The sequence below is a fragment of the Schistocerca piceifrons genome, chromosome X (genome assembly GCF_021461385.2).
Source record: "Schistocerca piceifrons isolate TAMUIC-IGC-003096 chromosome X, iqSchPice1.1, whole genome shotgun sequence".
Taxonomy (NCBI): Eukaryota; Metazoa; Arthropoda; class Insecta; order Orthoptera; family Acrididae; genus Schistocerca; species Schistocerca piceifrons.
Genome location: NC_060149.1, coordinates 375660299 through 375676820, shown reverse-complemented (window position 1 = coordinate 375676820; position 16522 = coordinate 375660299).

The window sequence follows — 16522 nt, the reverse complement described above, 5'->3', positions numbered from 1 at the left end:
CATACCTCAGACCATGGCGAAATATTTCGATAGCATTACAGCTACTGACAGTCAGGATCCAGGTCGCAGATGGTAGAGAGTGACCGTCGAGAGGGGAAACTGGAACTTAAGTTCCACCAATAATGATGAACACTACTTTCTCATCTCGATGCTGGAGTTGGATTCTGCGTTATCTGCGGTTCGTGCAACATCACCTGCTCGCGATAGGATCCATGGATTACAGTATGTTACGGCACCTCACTAGATGAAGCAAAGATATCTTTCTCGCCCTTTTTAACTTCATGTGGGCGGCAGGACACTTTATAGACCCGTGGAGAGAATCAGTATTAATTCCACTTTTAAATTCAGGAAAGCACCGGACACGCCCGAGTAGCTATCGTAGTATTACTCTCACTGGCTGCATGGAAAGACCATGGAGTGTTGTCAGCCCCTTCCTTTGTCCTGTTCTTAGAATTCATACATTTTCCCAGTCACTTCCAGCGTGAGTTCTGGAGGTATAACACCATCTTTGATAACCTGACTCTCGTGCAAGCGGCAGTGTTACAGGATGTTACAGGATATTCTGCACAGTCGTCACCTAATAGGTATATTTTGTGACAGCGAGAAGGCCTACGATACAACTAGGAGAAATAATGTCTCCGGACAGTTCCGTGAACTGAGATTTCACGAAGTTCTCATCATTTTTTTACGGCCTTTTACTTAGAACATAGAGTCGAGGACGTCCTCTCTGATCGTTTTGTCGAAGAAAACTGTCCGTCAATAGCACTTCGTTGACAGTAGAAACTCTTGTCCATTGCTCCATGTTTGTGGATAAATTCTTTTGTTCCTCCGCGAACCTTGCAGCAGTAACTCCCCAGTTGCTGTTGATGATTAAAAAGTTGGAGTTATGAGCAGAGACGAGAATAACCGAGAAGTCTGTGTGTATGTCTGTTTGTGGAAGCATTGTTGGAACACCGACTCATCGCTTCCTGCTGACATGAAGCATTTTCAAATATCGGTAGGCGGTGCAACATTTGCTAGCCATTTAAATGTGTAAGAACTAAAATTACAAGAGGTTGAATATGTAAAAGGCATGAAGAGGCGTATTCTGAAATGCCAGTTCGCGGCGGTGTTAAATTAAACACGCTCTATATTATGCCTTTGCTTCCTTCCGAAGCTCAAAGACAGAATTGTATCGAAAATGATGTTTCTGCGATACTGTTTCCTCGCTTGTAAGTCGAGTTCTGTTCACTAGGCTACTGTCTTTGCGTCATTTATATGTAGGGTTCTATTCGTCTATCTGGAGCTTCTGTGAGACAAAGCAACACAAGAAATAAATTCGTAGCCCAATAAAAATTTGGTGGTATCAATCGCTTAAATATTGCGATTAACCGTTACTAATACGCTGTCTGCCGCCTTCTGCAAGAAACTCGATTGAGTGGCACTATCTCTTGAATAATATTGTCAGCGTATGCACTTTGCGCGGAAGCCTCCTAAAGGCACTTCGTCATTGGCGACCTTTTAGCTCACGGCGCTAAATGCGATTTATGACCTCAATTTGTACCATCCAAACGCTTCACCGTTCCCCGTATGAAATTCGTGACATGGGATAGGAGAGAGCTGCCTTTCCATCTTTACAGCACAAGACCTTATAGGTGGTCTATTGCGGTCAAAAAATCATCCTAAAAGACACTATTGTGTATCTTAATATATTGATATTTGTTCCCCTACAGCCTTTAAACTCACAGTTCGCTAACCAAGTTTCCAGAAGTATTTTGTGAGAAATAGTATCAGGCTTTAACAAATAACTGGAATAGGTGATGTAGATGAAAGAGTAACAAAATGATTGCTAAGAAGCTTTCTACGTTGTGAAAGCATCCTCGTTTTATTAATGCAAAAAATTTTTCCTTCCTGCTGTTTAATGGATTATCTCAAGATTAATTGATCACTTTATTAACTGCAAAAAAATAAACGAAAGGTAACATCAGCGCTCTTTACCATCACAAACTGCAATTTTATGTCTTTGAGAACCGGAGATGAATCAATGTCAATGCCAGCCACCATACTACATCAACTTTCACATCATGCTGCTTACTAAAATATCATTCATCGCACATGCGTGGAGGATGGGAACAATAAAATTAGCGACTTTATTATTAAGTAAATAGCACGCACGACAACTGTTTTCGGAGATCTGAGCATGTTGCACTAATAGTAGTGCTTCTAAGTGTCTTTTAATACTCCATAAGGAGGCCTTTTTCGTCCTATAGTGGATTAGCATACCACCATCTGCCGACAGCTAGTGTCGATTGGGTGAAGATAAATGGAGCCATTAAGTATTCAGTCTCACCATTTTTCTTTGGTGGCAGTGATTCTAGGTTCGGTCCCGTTGACGATTCTGGCAATAAAGGCATACTTTTTCAGTCTGATATCGATGTTGTTTATACGCATCAGCATGTCACTGTTTCAGTTAACGGTTCATCTGCTGGAGAAACCAATTTACAGATACTTCGTGAATTTACAGCACGTCATATACAACGTGATGACCTGAACTATGTCTAAAGCTTGGAGCTGCATTTTAAGTAATCCAATGTCACTTGGCGATTTCCCATTAGATGACTGCAACGGTCGCAGTGTTTGTACAAGTCACTATACCGTATGCCTCACCAAGGAATATTACGCTTACATCTCGCTGTTCTCGAACTACCGACCCCATTGGTAGACTTGCTTCTGTGGCATCCTTTCATTACAGATCTTCATTCTACATCAGATTTCAAAAGTCTTCACATCTTCGCTTTGCCGAAATGGAATAATAGATGCAAAGTTGTTATTTTCTTTTGGAGGCCATATTCAGGCGGCTTCCGTGCTATTGTCTGTGCAAAAATGGCTCTGAGCACTATGGGGCTTAACATCTATGGTCATCAGTCCCCTAGAACTCAGAACTACTTAAACCTAAGCAACCTAAGGACATCACACAACACCCAGTCATCACGAGGCAGAGAAAACCCCTGACCCCGCCGGGAATCGAACCTGAGAACCCGGGCACGGGAAGCGAGAACGCTACCGCGCGACCCCGAGCTGCGGACCATTGTCTGTGCAGCTACACGATGCTGTCGCCGATGCATAACTTATCTGAGAAAAGAAAGAGTTCTTTTTGTGGAATTTTGGTGTTTTGTTCAAAATTAAGTACCGTTCAGGGCAATAACGAAATAATGTGTAAGCTTTAGCAACTCTCCATTTCGGATTTTTGTGTAATTGGGAGTTTTCGTGCTTTTACATTTTCTCGGACGAATGTATAAGATCCCTAACAGATGTATTAATTCAAGAATTTATTTCAGGGCTGAAAATCAAGTATTCTTATGATGCAGCCACACAAATTCTTGTGCCAACTTTACACTTCCTGCCGGCCGCTGTGGACGAGAGGTTCTAGTCGCTTCAGTTAGGAATCGCGTAACTGCTACGGTCGCAGGTTCGAATCCTGCCTCGGACATGTATGTATGTGAAGTCCTTAGGTTAGTGAGGTTTAAATATTTCTAAGTTCTAGGGGACTGATGACCCCAGATGTTAAGTCCCATAGTGCTCAGAGCCATTAGAACCATCTACACTTCCTTGTTAAATGTTCGCTAGTACTCACGCTTATTTCATTCCGTCACTCTCTCAATCAAAGGATCAGTTGTCGGTGGTCCTAGTTCCTTTGCTGCTAACCTTTTCTGGTAATTTACTTTTGTATTCCCAGAATGATATTTTCACTCTGCAGCGGATTGTACGGTGATATAAAACATCCTGGCAGATTAAAGCTGTATGCTGGGCAGAGATTCGAACTCAAGACTTTTGCTTTTCGCGGGCAAGTGCTCTAGCGACTGAGCTACCCATGCACGACTCACCACCGAACCTTACAGCTTTACGTTTCTGTTAGTATTGAAATTAGATGCGACATACTTCATGTTTACACTGCACACAAAGCCGAATTTCGCACAGTAAACTACCAGCTCTGAACACAAAGTGCCGTTTGTGGAAATGATAAAACTCAGCTAATAATGCCTACCAATATGGTCACTTGACTAGAATACAAATTATGCACTGTGATCCATAAATGCCTAAAGCACACCGCCGTCGATCCTCCATTTAAGTGAATATCAGAGAAACCAATGATACAGTTTTTCATGAATCTTCATATTTAAAATGTGGGCCTACAGCACAAATAAACCTGACTCGTGGTAAGATCAGTAGATTTCAGAAGCATGATTAAATGATACAAACTCACAATCCACAGTGATGTTCTTTAGGCGCTTATGATTTTCAGCGCTTCAAATGGATGACTGTATGATAAAATTCATAACTTAATACACTACAACTCATTCAGAAACCCACAAAATAGATTTACTGTCAGCACAACTTTAACATATACTGAAGTCTGATCTAATTTTACTACAGTATATAATGAGTGAATCCGCATAATATGAAGGGGGGGGGGGGTGCCATAATCTAGCGGGAATTATCCCCAGGGAACGGGACAAACGCCTGTCACATTGTGCTACCATCTGGTGGCACCGACGTAAGCTTCTATTTGTGTGGCAACGGTTGGCTGTGCGCATCGTGAACTGCGCACGTTGTTTATCAAATACGTGTGTATTTGGTTTGTAAGGCAATTACGTCACGCGAGTTGCGCATATGCAAAAGCTCCTTAAAGCGTGCACAACTCAAGGTGCACTCACGACCCTGAGGCCAAGTTTCACACAGTATGGAGAAGCAGTAGCGCGGTACATTCAAGGACCATATCTTTCAAATCGCAGCATCTGTGTTACGTTTAACAGCATTCAAAGAAAAATAACCAATAATCCGTGAGGTGTCGAAAGTTAGGGTGTTCACGTCCTCTTGTGCTCTTACACAACAGCCGCCATTGTTCATGTTATAGATCAATGACCTTCAAGACAGTATTAAGCCCGTTTTCTTTTGAAGATGATACAGTTATCAGTAATGAAATACTCCTTAAAAAAGCTGCGCAAGTATCCGGTCATATGTTGATTCGGTTTCAAAGGAATGCAAAGACGGCAACTTACGTTAAATGTTATATAATGTAAAACTGTGCACTTCACAAAACGCAAAATGAGAAAGAAATATAATATTACTGAGTGAAGTATATTAACGAGTCACTAGTCCAACACATATCAAACAAGTCCGACAGGGGACATTGCTTACATACAAAGTAGTGCAGTACGAATGGTCACAGGTTTGTTTGCCTCACGAGAGAGCGTTGCTGACATGTTACGAATATAGTACAGACCCTAATGTATCACTGGCAACGGCCTTGCCGCAGTGGATACACCGGTTCCCGTCAGATCACCGATGTTAAGCGCTGTCGGGCGTGGCCGGCACTTGGATGGGTGACCATCCTGTCCGCCATGCACTGTTGCCAATTTTCGGGGTGCACTCAGCCTCGTGATGCCAATTGAGGAGCTACTCGACCGAATAGTAGCGGCTCCGGTCAGAGAAAACCATCACAACGACCGGGAGAGCGGTGTGCTGATCACACGCCCCTCCTATCCGCATCCTCAGTGAGGATGACATGGCGGTCGGATGGTCCCGATGGCCCACTTGTGATCTGAAGGCGGAGTGCTGTGTGTGTGCTAATGTATCACTGCGCTAGGGACGCGAAGAAAATATTTCACTAGTTCAGCGTGGACAAACCAGTTATTTTTCCGTCACGAAGTTGACGAATGTAACAGGAAGAAACCGTATTATATAATAACACGAGAAATTTCCTGTGCCGTATACTGCACACTGTGTGGACATAGCTGTCGGTTCAGTGCATCCTGTGACGTCTTGGGAGCCTTTCTCATCATTAACTTGCCTAATACGTTCATGAACTTGTTATTGCTATTAGTGTCTGAGGAGGCTGAACTAATGAGAACCCAAAAGGGTGAGAAACAAGACAAGTTTTCTGCAGTTATTGGGCTTATGGCTCAGTATCCTATATTTTTGACAAATTCCGGGAGTTACTTTGAACTCGCAAAATCGGGGAGCCGGAAGCAGAATATGGCGTAATATAGGAGGCAGGTCCATTGAAACATTGACGCCTTCTGTTACGAACTTACGGCTTTCTTAAAGAGATTTCGCCATTTTAGAGCAATCTCAGAAGTTTCAGTCTGTTAACACTGGAGAGGTAGTTGTGACTATCAAACTCGAGGGTACGGTTACGTGCCCCAGCTAATTATCTCCGCAGTCAGGCACAGAGGACCGTGTGATGCTGACTGGCCGCCGTGCCATCCTCTGCCATATGGTGGTATTAGGGTGAGATACGGTGGGATCACACTCCCGGCCGTTGTCGGCTTTCCAGATCTTGGGGCCGTTAGATCTCATTCAAGTAGCCCCTCAATCGGTGAAACAAGGCTGAATGTCCCACATTCTTGTCCTCTCATCAAGAAATATGCCGGGTAATACCGCTAATTGAACCCGGGTCCTCTGTGGGGCACTTAGCTGCGCTGACCACTCAGATGCGAAGATAGATGGTACATCTCATATGGTGTTATTAATTCGCGCAGATTAAGGTTAGATCAGGGAACTAATAATTAACTAGGGAAGGTGCAAGTCGAGGGAACGAATTTGTAGAGTATTACTGAAGAGGGAATAAACTGGAGAGTTTGATTTGGGCGTGAATTCATAACTTTTACATGTATCAGGTGTTATACCGAGATTTTTTTAATTTGTGGGATTCCCACAAGTGTTGCAAAGTGCCACATGGCACTTGGAGATCAAAGGGAGAGAGTTATTGTTATACGTTTCCTTTCAGTCGCCGGCCGGGGTGGTCGAGCGGTTCTAGGCGCTGCAGTCTGGAACCGCGCGACCGCTACGGTCGCAGGTTCGAATCCAGCCTCGGGCATGGATGTGTGGGACGTCATTAGGTTAGTTAGGTTTAAGTAGTTCTAAGTTCTAGGGGACTGATGACCTCAGCAGTTAAGTCCCATAGTGCTCAGAACCATTTAAACCATTTGAACCATCGTTTCAGTCCACTGGTCATATCCAGCAATTTATCTTTGCGCAATCGTATTTATACTGGACAGCGATCAGTTGTAAGAATTTAATCCCATATCCCAGGATGGAGAGAAGCTGGGAGCCGCATCAGAAGCTTCACTGCCGCAAAGGAAACACTCTGCAGGACTGTGTTCAGTAGCACCAGCGCATAATGCGTGCGTACTGCGGGGTTGTAGTGCTAGGGACTCATTTGTCACGGTCTTCGGCGATCAGATGGCGGTCAGGAGGCCTGTCTGTGCACCCTCCGTTTTTGCTCTGCCTGTAATAGATGTGTTGAGTTTATAGGTGAACTGTGTTTGCAACGTTCATTCCAGGGTACAACCATTCTCCACCGACGAGTACATACTTCTATTGATAAGCTTAAGCCATTTGAATGGGGTCGCATTCCAGGTCTGCGAGAGACTGGATGGATGTATCACCGGAGTAGGGTTACGTTGGTCAAAATGTGGTGTGTCGCGTCTTTTAACAGTAGCCTGCGGAAGGTGCCCGAAATGTAGAGGAGGATCTGGACGTCCGCGTAGTACAGTCGAACTTCAAAATCGACACATCGTGCGGGCAACGGTGGCCGACTGAGTGTCATCACTGACACCAAGATACCGCCAATGTTAGCTGCACTGGTGTCTTCAAAGTGTCGACTGAAGAGTGGAATGGCTCTCTGTTATCCTCAGCGATGAGAGTGGATTCGGTTTGAATGCCAGTTCAACTCGCCGTCACCAGTGCCCGCTACATAGCGCAGGTTGTTATCCCCGTTGCTACACCCATTTCTTCGACGGTAAGATGATGTACACTACTGGCCATTAAAATTGCTACACCGAGAAGAAATGCAGGTGATAAACGGGTATTCATTGGACAAATATATTATACTAGAACTGACATGTCATTACATTTTGACGCTATTTTGGTGCATAGATCCTGAGAAATCAGTACCCAGAACAACCACCTCTGGCCGTAATAACGACCTTGATACGCCTGGGCATTGAGACAAACAGAGCTTGGATGGCGTGTACAGGTACAGCTGCCCATGCAGCTTCAACTCGATACCACAGTTCATCAGGAGTAGTGACTGGCGTATTGTGACGAGCCAGTTGCTCGGCCACCATTGACCAGGCGTTTTCAATTGGTGAGAGATCTGGAGAATGTGCTGGCCAGGGCAGCAGTTGAACATTTTCTGTATCCAGAAAGGCCTATACAGGACCTGCAACATGCGGTCGAGCATTATCCTGGTGAAATGTAGGATTTCGCAGGGATCGAATGAATGGTAGAGCCACGGGTTGTAACATATCTGCAATGTAACGTCCACTGTTCAAAGTGTCTTCAATACGAACAAGAGGTGACCGAGAGGTGTAACCAATGGCACTCCATACTATCACGCCGGGTGATACGTCAGTATGGCGATGACGAATATACGCTTCTAATGTGCGTTCACCGCGATGTCGCCAAACACGGATGCGACCATCATGATGCTGTAAACAGAACCTGGACTCATCCGAAAAAAATGACGTTTTGCCATTCGTGCACCCAGGTTCGTCGTTGAGTACACCATTGCAGGCGCTCCTGTCTGTGATGCAGCGTCAAGGGAACCGCAGCCATGGTCTCCGAGCTGATAGTCCATGCTGCTGCAAACGTTGTCGAACTGTTCGTGCAGATGGTTGTTGTCTTGCAAACGTACCCATCTGTTGACTCAGGGATCGAGACGTGGCTGCACGATCCGTTACAGCCATGCGGATAAGATGCCTGTCATCTCTACTGCTAGTGATACGAGGCCGCTGGGATCCAGCACTGCGTTCCGTATTACCCTCCTGAACCCACCGATTCCATATTCTGCTAACAGTCATTGGATCTCGACCAACGCGAGCAGCAATGTCGTGATACGATAAACCGCAGTCGCGATAGGCTACAATCCGACCTTTATCAAAGTCGGAAACTTGATGGTACGCATTTCTCCTCATTACACGAGGCATCACAACAACGTTTCTCCAGGCAACGCTGGTCAACTGCTGTTTGTGTATGAGAAATCGGTTGGAAACTTTCCCTCGTGTCAGCACGTTGTAGGTGTCGCCACAGGCGCCAACCTTGTATGAATGTTCTGAAAAGCTAATCATTTGCATATCACAGCATCTTCTTCCTGTCGGTTAAATTTCGCGTGTGTAGCACGTCATCTTCGTGATGATTGCCGGCCGCGGTGGTCTAGCGGTTCTAGGCGCTCAGTCCGGAACCGCGCGACTGCTACGGTCGCAGGTTCGAATCCTGCCTTGGGCATGGATGTGTGTGATGTCCTTAGGTTAGTTAGGTTTAAGTAGTTCTAAGTTCTAGCGGACTGATGACCACAGATGTTAAGTCCCATAGTGCTCAGAGCCATTTGAACAATTTGAATCCATCTTCGTGATGTAGCAATTTTAATGGCCAGTAGTGTAATTTTTCAGCGGAACATCTGACGTTCACATACGTCTGCAGGGACGCATCATGCTCTTCGTGGTGTGTAACTGCCCTGGCCAGCAATATCAGTAGATACGTAGCTAAGTGAACACGTATGGGGCATGATGAAGTGCGGAATAACTCTTTCTCCAGGGACAACACCGAACCATTGCCGAATTGCAATAAAAGTACAGCCTATCGCCGGATGCCATTCCCTCTATTGTAGTGAAATTTTCCCGCATAAGGCTACATCGCAAAGCCGTGAACCGTGACACGAATGCCCTTTCGCGGCATCGCGTTATTAAGAAGAGGTATATCATTATAGTTTCTTAGAATTACTTACGTAAACGTTGACTGTCGTGTAAGTGGCGACGAGGTTTTGACTTTGCTTATTTTTTGTCCACCGCGATTTCCTCTCCTGTGCCAGTCTTGATCTCGTGCTACCACTTACACTCAGCGTCCTCTACTATTTTCTTGATAAATTTCATCTGTATAGTTCCATACCATTTTTGCCTCTGCGACACCCTATAGCCCCACGGAAGTTAATCTGCTGTATTAATAGAAACTTGAATCCTGTCCCTATTACTAATTAGTGTTTCCCATAGACCCTTTTACTCACTTCCGATTATGCGGGGTATCACCTCATTTCTTAATGTAATCGGTGTCACAATAAGATTTTGACTGTAAATGTTTTGTAAGCATCGAAACATGGTTAACGTGGGATGACAGTATGCAAAGGTTCGAACACCTTGCTGAGTGGTTAATGCTTCTAACGCACTATACACACAGACACTGACTAAATGAAATGACACATTTCATGTTCAGAAATCGAAGGCGAATGAGAAATCTAATGCTGACGCTTTACAATCGTTGGGATGAAATGCTAATATAATGCGCAACACCTAGATAAAGTCCTCTCAAAGATGTCATAATTTAGCATTTCGATATTACCCAGTTATATTTATCCGCAGCATTTGAGAGCTTGTGAGAAGACACGTAAGTTGAGTACTTGCTAATGTTTGCAGCGGATATGATGTTTTGCTTTCGCTGCCGTTCCACTATGGCTCGCAATAAGCTCACGAGCGCCACGCAGCAACGCCGCCCACGCTGGACCGAAGCCCTTTGTACTTGGCGCAGAGACCGACAGAGGGACGGCTAGTGCCCAGCGGCTCATCACCAGCTCAAGACACGGTCTACACAAGGGTTATTACTACAGAAAGGCCCCAAACAAAGTGAACCGTGATCATGTCTCTAATGACATCGCTGCACGGACATAATCAAACCGGCGGTGGCGCCGTGTCCGTTACCTATGCACAAATAAGTGTTGATAATGACAACATAGTTTAGAAAATTATTTAAGCAAGTAATTTACTGGTCTGGATGGTATTGGTGTGAAGATAGTGCCAGCGATAGATTCATGTTTTTGAAATGCTACCGCCTCATTGCATTTTCAACCTGACTTTCAGAAACCGAATGCGAATGAAAATTTTAAAGCTGACGTTTGCAGTCATTGTGATTAAATGCTACTAAAATGCGCTGTGTCAAAATAAAGTTCTCTTACTGGTGTCACAATGCATTTTTTCTATATTATCCATTTATTATACGGACTCATTTCTATAAACATAAAAACTGGTTCCAAATTAAGAATGCCATTACGCAGTCTAACCTCATAAAAACCTATGCTATAAGCTCAGCCTGTGCAGTCCACTGATTTCACACTTTATGGTACTGTCACCTTATATTCCACGCACTGTTATAGGCACCCTATGTTAAATGTTGGTGGTTGGAGAGACGACATTACATTTACAGATAGTCTGCGTAAACCAGTTGTTGGCAACCGATGCATGGTATCCATAGATCGTGATAGCCCTTCAGCATCAACTAGGGTCTGAAAATGGTGCACTGAAGCGCCGAAAGTGGTAGTTATACAATAAATAACAACACAATGACGGCTGTAGGTGTTTCATTTTCTTACAATTTTTAACATGTGTCTTCGCCAACGACTCTCATTTATGGCTGCGTTTGGCAGCGATTGACAGTACTTTGTGGAGCCATCGTGAGGTACTTACTGTAACCTAGGATGTGACTCTTTGGATGACACCATATTCCTTGCCGCAGCACGTCCGCACCATCGTTGTGTAGTGCTGGGTCACTTGACCGCCATATGGGGGAGACCTGAATGTGGACATAGATGAGAAGCCAGGGAGTGTAGCACGGGCCGATGGCAGCTACCTCTCTGAACCGTGCTACCCCCCTTGCAAGTGGCCAGGAACACTGGCCTAAAAACCAACCATAGGGTGGTTGCCCACAACCAGGGACAAAGTTGCTGTGGTCGGGAGGACAGCTGGTGAACCTCCGAGGGTGGACAGGAAATTACTAGTAGTGGTGAAGGGTACCCTCCGCCACACACCATAAGGTGAATTGTGGAATATATATTTAAACGTATATGATGATGTGGCACCTCCACACATATCGCCTCTGGCTGGAGAAGTGGCGACATCGGTTTACTGCTACGGTGGAGGCGGCAGCTGCAGTGCCGAGACGTCGGTCTCCCTCGGCACCACACTGGATGGCGCCCAGCGCGATGAATGGAGATGACTGTTGTTACGGAACGCAAGGTGTGATGGTTCTGCGGGCAAAAATTCTACGCAGAATCACTGACATAAGGGTGCCACAGTTGGTTCTCGTTATTCAGGTGCAACCCAGAGGAACCTTGAACGGTGTAAGACAAATGACACTATATTTGAGTGGTGACACCATGCTCCAAACGCTCCTTCTTGCCAGAATCTTTAAAGGAAACTTCGTCCTGCAGGCAAAAGTTAGGCTGATCCGGCGGATCGAACGGTTTTCGCCGTGGTCGCAGTAGATATAGCAGGGTATAATGACAAAACCATATAATAATTCTATTGGCAACTTCCCCTTATGCGCAAAGAGCCATAGGAGGAACGAAAAATCTTTAAGTTTTGCTTCGGTGTGTGGGAGAAACAGAGTTTATTCATGTGGTTTTTTAACATTCCAACAGTCCATTCAGCTTCAGCGGATAAAAATTCACTTGGCGCCTTCCTGAGAGACAATCTTCATTCCTTCCAAATTAAAAATGTACTAGTAAGTGCCGATTAGATGTCGCTTGAATTCAAGGAAATAGTATCAGCAGCAATTGAGAGATTTATGGCAAATAAATGAAAAGACGACAGACCTGCCAAATTTAAACGAACGCAAAATCTCCAAGATTGGCGATCTTTTACAGAAGCTCGAAATTTAGCGTGGACTTCAGTGTGAGATGCTTATAGTAGCTTACACAACAAAACTTTGTCCCGAAACCTGTCAGAAAATCCAAAGAGACTGTGGTCGTACGTAAAGTATGCTAGCGGCAGGAAACAATCAATACTTTCTCTTCACGATGACAATGGAAATACAATCGATGACAGTGCTACCAAAGCAGAGTTACTACACATAGCCTTCATAAATTCCATCGCCAAAGAAGGCGAAGTAAATATTCCAGAATTAAAATCAAGAACAGCTGTCAACATGATTACCGTAGAAATAGATATCATCAGAATAGTGAAGCAGCTTACATCACTTACAAAAAGCAAATCTCCCGTCTAGAGTGTATACTCAGAGAGTATTTCTAGATTTCCAGAAGGCTTTCACACTGTGCCTCTCAAGCGACGTGTAGTGAAATTGCGTGCTTATCGTCATAATTATACGCCTGGATTCCTGATTTCCTGTCAGAGCTCATAGTTCATGCTAATTGATGGGATATCGCAGAGTAAAACAAAAGTGATTTCTGGCGCTCCCCAATGTAGTGGTATAGGCCCTCTGCTGTTCCTTATGTATACAGGGTGTTACAAAAAGGTACGGCCAAACTTTCAGAAAAACATTACTCACACACAAATAAAGAAAAGATGTTATGTCGACATGTGTCCGGAAACGCTTTATTTCCATGTTAGAGCTCATTTTAGTTTCGTCAGTATGTACTGTACTTCCTCGATTCACCGCCAGTTGGCCCAATTGAAGGAAGGTAATGTTGACTTCGGTGCTTGTGTTGACATGCGACTCATTGCTCTACAGTACTAGCATCAAGCACATCAGTACGTAGCATCAACAAGTTAGTGTTCATCACGAACGTGGTTTTGCAGTCAGTGCAATGTTTACAAATGCGGACTTGGCAGATGCCCATTTGATGTCTGGATTAGCATGGGGCAATAGCCGTGGCGCGGTACGTTTGTATCGAGACAGATTTCCAGAACGAAGGTGTCCCGACAGGAAGACGTTCGAAGCAATTGAACGGCGTGTTAGGGAGCACGGAACATTCCGGCCTATGACTCGCGACTGGGGAAGACCTATAACGACGAGGAAACCTGCAATTGACGAGGCAATTCTTTGTGCAGTTGACGATAACCCTAATGTCAGCGTCAAAGACGTTGCTGCTGTACAAGGTAACGTTGACCTCGTCACTGTATGGAGAGTGCTACGGGAGAACCAGTTGTTTCCGTACCATGTACAGCGTGTGCAGGCACTATCAGCAGCTGATTGGCCTCCACGCGTACACTTCTGCGAATGGTTCATCCAACAATGTGTCAATCCTCATTTCAGTGCAAATGTTTTCTTTACGGATGAGGATTCATTCCAACGTGATCAAATTGTAAATTTTCACAATCAACATGTGTGGGCTGACGAAAATCCGCACGCAATTGTGCAATCACGTCATCAACACAGATTTTCTGTGAACGTTTGGGCAGGCATTGTTGGTGATGTCTTGATTAGGCCTCACGTTCTTCCACCTACGCTCAATGGAGCACGTTATCATGATTTCATACGGGATACTCTACCTGTGCTGCTAGAACATGTGCCTTTACAAGTACGACACAACATGTGGTTCATGCACGATGGAGCTCCTGCACATTTCAGTCGAAGTGTTCGTACGCTTCTCAACAACAGATTCGGTGACCGATGGATTGGTAGAGGCGGACCAATTCCATGGCCTCCACGCTCTCCTGACCTCAACCCTCTTGACTCTCATTTATGGGGGCATTTGAAATCTCTTGTCTACGCAACCCCGGTACCAAATCTAGAGACACTTCGTTCTCGTATTGTGGACGGCTGTGATACAATACGCCATTCTCCAGAGCTGCATCAGCGCACCAGGGATTCCATGCGACGGAGGGTGGATGCGTGTATCCTCGCTAACGGAGGACATTTTGAACATTTCCTGTAACAAAGTGTTTGAAGTCACGCTGGTACGTTCTGTTGCTGTGTGTTTCCATTCCATGATTAATGTGATTTGAAAAGAAGTAATAAAATGAGCTCTAACATGGAAAGTAAGCGTTTCCGAACACACGTCCGCATAACGTATTTTCTTTCTTTGTGTGTGAGGAAAGTTTCCTGAAAGTTTGGCCGTACCCTGTATAAACGATTTAGGAGACAATCTGAGAAGCCGTCTGAGGTTGTTTGCAGACGATGCTGTCGTTTATCGTCTAACAATCTCATTAGAAGATCTAAACAAGTTTCAAAACGATTTAGAAAAGATATCTGTATGATGCTAAAATTGGCAATGAAAAGTATGAGGTCATCCCTACGAGTATTAAAAGGAACCCGTTAAACTTCGATTACACGATAAATCAGTCAAATAAAAAGGCCGTAAATACAACTAAATATCTAGGAATTACAATTAAGAACAACTTCAATTGGAAAGAACACACAGAAAATGTCGTGGGGAAGATGAACAAAAGACTGCATTATATTGGCAGGACACTTAGAAGATGCAACAGATCTCCTAAAGAGACTGCCTGCACTAAGCTCGTCCGCCCTAATTTGGAGTACTGCTGCGCGGTGTGGGATCCTTACCAGATAGGATTAACGGAGTACATGGAGAACGTTCAAAGAAGAGCAGCAAGTTTTGTATTATCGCGAAATAGAGAATCCAGGGTTGGACATCGTTAAAACGAAGGCGCTTTTCGCTGCGGCAAGATCTTGTCACGAAATTCCAATCACCAAATTTCTCTTCTGAATGCGAAAATATTTTGTTGACGCCGACCTACATAGGGAGAAACGATCATCATAATAAAATAGGGAAATCATAACTCGCACGAAAAAATGTAGGTGTTCGTTTTTTCCGCGCGCTGTTCGAGATTGGGATAGTAGAGAATTATTGTGAAGGTGGTTCGATTAACCTTCTGCCGGGCACTTAAGTGTGATTTGCAGTGTATCATGTAGATGTAAATGTAGATGGTTAGATTGAGGGTGAAAAGAAGCGGTAGTTACATGGCGTATGCTATTGTCGTCATAAGGCTGATGAAAATGGGCTGAAATGGGTTATGGTGTGTTGCTGAAGACGAGGACCTCAGGAAGAGTTTCCAGACAAAATACAGATGACAAATCCATTACAGAACTAGCAGTAGGGGTGGATATCAAGGGGACTGAAAAAGGAAATGTTTGTATGTTTACCACCAACAATCATTACGTGTACCAGAATAGAACCCGGAATCAATTGGTTTTGTGTACATTGACTTGGTTTGGATTGACGAGGCCACTGAAAATGATGATCCACAAAAAGCATTAGAATGAGAGGTCCTTTGCTGAATTTAGGCGCCCATGTCCTACCAAGTACAATGACATCAGGTGAGTTGCTTTTTGCGAACTATGACCCAGTAGCCTTGATGCAACAATTACAGAATCTCCTACTTTATTCTCTATATGTAGCAATAGAACATCACACCATGTGGACAGAACGTAACAATGCATGACCACTCATGCCATACGAACTGCAAAACTATCGAAGAGCTGGGTCAGAAGCTAATGCTCCAGCAATATGCCGAAAGTCAAGAGGAACTTTTTTGAAGAGTTTCAAAATCTTGGGTCTTTGATAACACTGTTCATTAGATGGGCCAATTGCTGTGTTGGTACTGACTGGTAACGGAAAGAAAACGACTGTGTTCAAACGTCCTGCAGTAGGCCTGTACAACTCCCATTGATAAGTAGATTACAACAGACACCCGTTGAGGCAGGCTCACAAGCATTGAAAAAGTCGTTAAAGGTCAATAATCTGTAATCTAATACACCTGTGGAGTGTACAAATATTGGTGGAACCTGGTAA